Source organism: Ptychodera flava, unplaced genomic scaffold (assembly GCF_041260155.1).
Source record: "Ptychodera flava strain L36383 unplaced genomic scaffold, AS_Pfla_20210202 Scaffold_126__1_contigs__length_170810_pilon, whole genome shotgun sequence".
Classification (NCBI taxonomy): Eukaryota; Metazoa; Hemichordata; class Enteropneusta; family Ptychoderidae; genus Ptychodera; species Ptychodera flava.
The window spans coordinates 80,747-89,780 of record NW_027248308.1 but is presented as its reverse complement, the minus strand read 5'-3'; positions in this window follow the sequence as shown (position 1 = coordinate 89,780).

The following is a 9,034-nucleotide window of genomic DNA, read 5'->3' as shown; positions in this document are numbered from 1 at the left end:
AAGCTATCCCTATATACCAAAAATCAGACCTCTAGCTCTATTGGCTGGCTCAGAATTAGATATGCGCATAATTAATGAGGATGTGGTGTCATAAGGTGTCCCATCATACAAAATATGACGGTTGTAGCACTTATGGTACCTTAGTTATGGACTAATACGTATATTTGAGGTCAAAGGTCATCTCGGTCGCTTGACATTTTGTCAAAAAATTGTATCCCGTAGTTATCCCTATATACCAAAAATCAGACCTCTTGCTCCATTGGCTTGCCCCAAATTAGATATGCACATAATTAATGAGGTACAGGATATGTCGTCATTATGGTTACTGAGTCATGGACATATATGTATATTTGAGGTCAAAGGTCATTGAGGTCATGTGACATTTTGTCAAAAAAAATATATCTCATAGTTATCCCTATATGCCAAAAATCAGACATCTACCTCTATTTCCAAGCCTGGAATTAGATATGCGCATAAATAACAAGGCTTAGTATTATATGAAGGTCAGAGGTCAAGGGCAACCCCACATTCAGGTTTCCAATTTGGTCGCATACTTGACTTTGCTCCATAGACACAAGTTCTGAGGGACAGTTAAAAAGGCCAGAATGAGATATAGCAATAGACAAACTACAGAGGAATAGGGAATGTCAAAGGTCACAGAAAAATATGAAAAATAATGCTTTAAAAATCTTCTTCTCATTATCGGCTGGGTCTGTGACCTTCATTTTTGACACGAAGCAGTCTAGTTGTATGGTCTACAAAATGACCTCGCGGAATATTGATTCGTTTCTTTTTATGCAAATGAGGTGAATTTTAAGTTTTCAAGGCAAGATTTCAGCTGTTCATGTGACCTGTTGCCATGGTAACAAAATAGCAAAATGTGAATTATGAGTTCTACCCATATGCCAAATATGAACTGAATTGGAACAACGGTGTCGGAATGAGAGACGAAACCGTAGGGAGAACAATAACAATAATAAAAAACAGAACGATTTCAATAGGGTTTCGAGATTTTCGTCTCGAAACCCTAAACAGCAACGATTACAAGAGGGTTTCGGGGGAACAGCAATTCCTGACACTGCTAATTTATACATAAGAGAATGTCAGCGACAACTGGGCGATCTGTGGATGCAACACAAATTTAACAGCAGAGTAAACGGATTACTCAAATAAAACCACAACAGAACATATAACAACAAAGCCGATTTTGCACACAGTCATCTGTTTTTTTATTCCTAAAGTCAAATATTTGCTTCAATTAAAGGAAAAATGGCATAAAACAGTCATTTTAAAACTAAAAGTGACAATATTTAAAATTTTCTAACCCTAACCCTAACCCTAACCAGTCTTCGCCATGCTTATGATCATGACGCCAATGCTCATACCTATCTCGGGTAAGTTAGGCATTTAGTCGTCACCACTCTCCATGACAGCTAATATCTATGCAAGTTAGGCATTAAGCTTCGACATATCCATAAAAAGCGACAGTAACTTTATCTAGGTAAGTTAGGCATTAATCCTCACCAGAAACTGGAAGATCAGTCGAAGAGAGGAGCGCAGGCAGCGTCTTCAAAATTTTCTAAATATTGGACAAGGATTTAATTATTCTAAGATAGAGACCTAGAGGTCGAGAAAAGTATCTAATCTAATCTATAATCAATGTGCACAACCAATGGGATTCAACTGTTAATCTCTTTCACAGTCCCCTCGATCACTTCTTTTTCTCGGATCTTTTTCCATACGCCATCAACGGACTTCCAAGTGATCGTGCTTCAAGGAATTGAGAGTGGGATGTCAAATAATTGCTGAATTTCAGTTCGTCTTGCATAAATCACTAAATGAGCGATTTCTACAAATCTAACTCCAATTAGTTGAATTGTACAACATAAACTAACTTTGAGTGATTTGTACAAGACAAAGTCCAATTGAGTGATTTACGCAAGAATAACCTAATTTCAGTATTTTTTACAAGATAAACTCTAATTGAATGATTTGTACAAGACTAACTCCAATGGAGTGATTTGTGCGGGAAAAACTCCAATTGAGCGATTTGTACAAGACAAACTCCAATCGAGCGATTTATGCAAAACTAACTCAATTTCAGCAATTTTTACAAGAAAAACTCTTATTGAGTGATTTTTGCAAGAGACACTCCGATTGAATTATTTGTACAACAGAAACTGCTTTTGAGTGATTTGTACAAAATAGAATCTTATTGAGTGGTTTGTATCAAAACAAAAGCTGATTGAGCGATTTGTACAAAACAAACTCCTATTGTGTGATGTATGCAAGACTAACTCAAATTCACTAATTTTTACAAGACAAACCCTAATTGAATGATTTGTACAAGACTAACTCTAATTGAGTGACTTGTGCATAAAAACTCCAATTGAGTGATTTCTAAAAGATAAACTCAAATTGAGTGATTTATGCTAGACTAATTAGACAATTCATCAATTTTTACGAAAAAAACTCCAATTGAGTGATTTTTGCAAGAGACACTCAGATTGAGTTATTTGTACAACAGAAACTTCATTTGAGTGATTTGTACAAAACAGAATCTAATGAGTGGTTTGTATCAAAGCAAAAGCTGATCGAGCGATTTGTACAAAACAAACTCTGAGTAATTTGTGCAAGGAAAAATCCAATTGAGCGATTTGTACAAGACAAACTCTAATTGAGTGATTTGTTTAAGACTAACTCCAATTGAGTGATTTGTGCAGGAAAAAAACTCCAAATGGATAGATTTGTACAAGACTCACTCCAATTGAGTGATTTATGCAAGCCTAACACAAATTCAGCAATTTTTACAAGACAAACTCTAATTGAGTGGTTTGTATCAAAACAAAAGGTAATTGACCGATTTGTACAAAACAAACTTTAATTGAGTGATTTGTGCCCGATAAACTCCAGTTGAGTGATTAGTGCAAGACTAACTGAAATTCATCAATTTTTACGAAAATAACTCCAAATGAGTGATTTTTGCAGGAGACACTCCGATTGAGTTATTTGTACAACAGAAACTCCTTTTGAGTGATTTGTACAAGACAGAATCTAATTGAGTGGTTTGTATCAAAACAAAAGCTGATCGAGCGATTTGTACAAAACAAACTCTAATTGAGTGAAATATGCAAGACTAACTAAAATTCAGCAATTTTTACAAGACAAACTCTAATTGAGTGATTTGTTCAAGACTAACTCATATTGAGAGATTTGTGCAAATTACCAGTGTCAGGAATTGCTGTTCCCCCGAAACCCTCTTGTAATCGTTATGTTTTTTAGGGTTTCGAGACGAAGTCTCGAAACCCTATTGAAATCGTTCTGTTTAATATTATTAGCGACTAATGGGATCCCCTCAGCTTAGCCACGCTCGTCTTGCTCTCATGAAAACGTCAACATTTTGTGTTCAGTTTCCTGCCTGTTTGTGGATTTACCGAACAAAATGATCCGTTAATGGTCCGAGGCTGTTGTGTTGGTGTCAAAACCGTAATACTTTTGTCCTCTACGTGAGAATTTGGTTCAACTTCTTTCTTTCTTGGTGAAGGGCTGAAACGCTGAAAGCTCGTCGGACAAAGCTATTTTGTTTATGAAAAGGTATTACGTAACGGACTGAGGTACATGGTAGTGTCTCCAGCTGAAATAGCTCAGTATGACGCTAACCTGCGAAGACTGTGGAGAGTACTCCTGCAAAGTGAAGTTGTGCCAAGGTGACATGCATCTCTGCCAGTGTTGTAACAAGAAACGCTTTGGTTGTGCAAATACACGAACAACAAACGATGGCGTGGTAATTAACGAACTTTTATGTTTTATTACGAACAAAATTGATATTCTTACAACTGACATTCTGGTGAAGCTGTGTTGCGACCATTTCAGTGATAGTGAAGTGGAGTCTGCTAAGAGAATCCTGTTTGAACTATGCTGCAATGATCCTGGAAGATTGATAAAACGACAGGGACAAAATAAACGTCATAATAATATGTTAGACATGGTTAAATTGGTTCACGAAATCGATGACGAAGACCTCCCGTGCTTCGCTGCCAAAGATTTGTCTAGGTTGCCTGCAATAGATACCACTCATGTTGATGTCAGTACTCTGATGTCAGAACTTAAATCTTTACGGTGCGAAATGGCGCAACTGAGAGACACTACATTACGCTCTGAGATGTCTAATTTAGCGAGTGAAGTTCAATTGATACGCCAAGAAATGTGTGATATGAAAAGTGCCGTTGTAAATTTTCAGAAAGGCGAGGTTTCAGGTGCCATGCTTCAACAGGTGGAGAATTCCGAAGCCCCAATTGCAGCTGTGGAAAAACCGCCGAATTCTCATTGTTCCTCAGACAAAGATCTTCAGACGCATAGAATTTCGTATGCGGTGTGGTCCAATCGCATGTGTCTGGCGTTGATACAACCAAAGAATCGTGAGGCAGAATTTACGTTGGTTTCTCGCCGACCTAGACGTCGCCCTCAGCCTGTTATTGGGACAGCGAAACTTGATGAGGGTGCCGCCATCAAGTCCGTTCGCCCAAATCCAAGTTCTTCGTTACAAGGTTTGCGCCAAATACGACCCCGAATGACGTCATCCGCTACATCAACAGCCGTTGCCAAGTCGACATTAAATGTGAACAGCTGAAGACTAAGTTTGATACCTACTCGTCATTCCTTGTTGAAACCACGCGCGAGTCAGCTGTCAAAGTACGTAATCCTGCGATTTGGCCCGATGGTATACTCATCCGCAGATTCTATTAACTTTTTTAGTTCATGACTTTACGTCTTATCTCTTATAACTGTCGCGGTTTAAAATCATCCATCCACTATAAGAAGCTGCTTAACTCAGTTTCAAACTGCAATGACTAGCATTTTGTAATGTCGTCATTGAAAGAAATTGATTTTCACAAAGATATGGTGGTTACTGTAGACGAAATTACTCGTTGTGTTAAAATGCTTGAAAAGGGAAAAGCAAGTGGTAAAGACGGCATTGCCGCAGAGCATTTGATTTATGTTAGCTCAATTTTATACATTCTTTTGACTTTGTGTTTTACCAGTTTCTTTATACATGGTTATTCACCCGACACATTTATGTATGCTACGATATGCCCTATTGTGAAAGATAAGTCAAAAGATCTTACATCCGTTGACAACTATAGGCCCATTGCAATTGTAACAGCTATTTCGAAGACTTTGGAATTATGTATCTTACACAGGATTGATTTATTTATAGAAACTAGTGCTCTTCAATTCGGCTTTAAAAGCAAACATTCTACTGACATGTGTATCTTTGTGCTTAAGGAAATTGTTGATTTTTATAAAAGGCAAACTTCGCCAGTTTTTCTGTGTTTCATGGATGCCACGAAAGCATTTGATAGGGTCAACCAATGGACTTTGTTTAGAAAATTGATCAGTCGCAACATTCCATTGTTTATTATTCGTATTTTGCAGTACTGGTATAGTAATCAGCTGCTTTACGTCCACTGGGCATCAGCTGATTCCAATCCTTTTCAAGTTTCTAATGGCGTACGACAAGGAAGTATTCTCTCACCAAACTTTTTGCTATTTATGTAGACCAGTTAAGTAGTAAGCTACAGTCTGCTGGCGTAGGATGTTATTTAGCGAATCATATTATGAATCACTTATTTTATGCTGACGATCTGGCCTTGATTTGTCCATCTGAGAAAGCTTTACGAAAATTGATCAACATTTGTGAACACTATGGTAACGAGCATGATATTCTCTTTCATACTGAGAAAACTGAGTGTATGGCTATTTTTCCGAAATCTTGGAAGCAGGATAGGATTCGTCATGTATATTTGTATGGTAATTCTCTTAATTTGTAAGTTCGAAGAAATATCTTGGCTACATTATGTCCTCCACTGGGATGGACGATGCAGATATGCAAAGACAGCTTCGTAGTTTTTATGCGAGAGCCAATTTTATTGTTCGTAACATTGGCCAGTGCTCTCAGAAAGTAAAATGTGTCCTTTTTAAACGTTTTTTGTATAGTGTTTATTGTTTGAACGTGTGGTGTAATTTTAGTGCTAAACTAATGTCAAAACTGAGGATAGCTTATAATAATGCCCTGAGGTTGATTTTTGATCTGAAGCGTGACGTCAGTATTAGTCACAATTTTGTGACCAAGAACATCTTTAATTTTGCTTCCCTTCACCGAAGACTGCTGTTCGCATTTTGCAAGCGTCTGTCCGTGAGTGAAAACCCAGTTATCCGTACCTGTGTAGAGTCTGATTCGTATTTTCATTCAGCTTTTTGGAAACATTGTAGAAAGGTTCTTTATTAAGTTTTTTGCTCTTTTTAATTTCTGTATATTTTTTTGCTTCTATTATTTTATATTATGGGCATTCATGGCCTGAAATAAAGATTAATAATAATAATTATTATTGTTCGCCCTACGGTTTCGCCTCTCGATTGGACACCGTTGTTCCAATTCAGTTCATATTTGGCATATGGTTAGAACTCATAATTCACATTTTGCTATTTTGTTACCATGGCGACAGGTCACATGACCCAGCTGCAATCTTGCCTTGAAAACTTAAAATTAACCTCATTTGCATAAAAGAAACGAATCAAAATTCTGCGGGTGCATTTTGTAGACCATACAACTATACATTTTTCCTTTAATTGAAGCAAATATTTGACTTTGGGAACAAAAAAACGACAGTCTTTCAGATGACTGTGTGCAAAATCGGCTTTGTTGTTATATGTTCTGTTGTGGTTTCATTTGAGTAATCCGTTTACTATTCGTGTTGCATCCACAGATCGCCCAGTTGTCGCTGACATTCTCTGATGTATAGACATCAAATCAGGTCCAATAATCGTTATCATTCAAGGTAATATTGAAAATGACAAAGGCAATGGGGTCATCTTGAACCACAAAATAGTGGTGGTACCAGGTGTACGGAATGGGTAAGCGTACCCTGCCAGCTAGCCGCACCCGTCAAGATTGACCCAAAGCGACAAATCCATTGTTATTTGGTGAATTCACCAAATTACTTTTGTGAGTCAAAATTTGGTATGCTGTCACTCATCATTTGAGTAACAGACAGGTCATATTTTGATACAACATCTCCGTATCTACCGTAGATTTCACTAATTTACTTTCTGAGAACCCTGCCTCACTAACTTTTGAGCTTATAGGCTGTGTCTAACTCGAAAGTCTTCATATGAATTGCATGCTCTACTGTATCTAAGAAGTTGTGAAATATACACACCATAAGCTGGAGATGATGGTATATTGCTCGACAAAAAGGGAAAGTTTATGATTTCAAAATTGAAATCGTCTCTTTTGTCATACAGCTTAGTATATAGTGTATTTTGTCTAATTTCAAACAATACGTCTAGGTATGAAGCCGAGTCCACACTTGCAGTTGTTTCTTTTATTTCTAAATCATCTGGGTAGATGTGGTGTAGATAATTGCATATACCAGCATTGTTTAAACTGATGAGATCATCGATATATCTGTGGATGTTGTTAAATCGTTTAGCAATCCTCTTACACCCAGATTTCTGAAGTGATTGTATGAACTCTGCTTCATACGAATACAAAAATAAGTCTGCAAGAAGTGGGCCGCAGTTTGTGCCCATCGGAATGCCTATGGTTTGCCTGAATGTCATGCCAGCAAACTTGATAAATATGTTGTCAATAATGAAATATAGCATTTGAATCATCTCAACATCACTGTATTTGAGTTTGGCATCTCTGTTGTTGGTGAAATAGCCCAAGTTGCGCTTGATGGCAATGTATTCATACCTACGACCATCATTCTTGTAAAAGAAGGCTTTCTTTACGAGAGATGATAGCCTGTCTTTAAGTTTGTTATGTGGGATGGTTGTGTACAACGTTGAAAAATCAAATGTGTGGATTGAATTGTACATGGTTTTGTTATTTTGTAAAATATGTAACAATTCTTTGGAGTTCTTTTTTTTTACATTTGATTGACCCCACTAGTTTCATAAACTTTGTCACAATACCGTACCAAACCAGATTTAATGGTTGATAAAATGATGGTTAAAAGTTGTGACAAGCGTTTTGTTGTAAACTTACTGGAACCAGCTATGAAATGTTGTTTATAAGGATTCTTATGGATCTTAGGAATCCAATATAGATTAGGTAATACCTTGTCATCTTGCGCTAACTTGATGCCAAACTCACTCAAAACTGTTGCATGGTTCTGCAATATTTCCTCTTCAGATAAGGTTGAAACAGAGTATGTTGTGCTACTCTCATCATCTGAGTTAATCTGAAGTTTGTTCTTTAAACATTGAATGTAATATTGCTTGCAGACAAAGATGATGTTGTTTGATGCTTTGTCTGCAGGCACAACAACATATTTATCGTGTAAAGCATCTAGACATTCCCGTACAGAGGGGTCATCAAAGGCAGATGTAGTGTTGATGACAGTAGGGGAACAACGAAGACGTGAAATGCGAGATTTTACCTTATCATGCACTGTGCGAAGCCAGTCCGAAAGACATCCAACGTCTTCGTCTTCGAGGGCAGCCCACTTCTTAGCATAAGCCTCAGCAGCATCCATGATCAACTTAAAGTTAAAGTTCCAGTTCACTTTTGGTGGCTCGCGATATTTTGGGCCAAACTGGAACAGCTGCCGAAGCTTATGATGTGTAACTATCTTTATATCAACTGTTATTACATGACCGTGAGGTTTGTAACAAAAGGGAGATGACATACAATCACTAGTACCATCATGAACATTGTTCTTAATATCAATTTCTTTCAAGACCCTATTGTAATTAAACAATTTCCTACCTATGGTCTTAGAATAGGTATAGGACACTATGGGAGGGTTTTGAAATGTAAAATAAGGTGGTACTTTGTCCATAACGTCCTTGTTGTGTAAGATATTGCTGATGTTAATCATGTCAATCCCTTTGTTAACAAACCTCAAGGGGAAAAACAATCTCTGCTGACTGTTGATGTTTTCTGTCCGAACAGGTTTGAATAGGCGATATTTGCCTATATCCATAATAATAGCGATTAACCGGTATTCGGGCAGCAGAGGGTCGT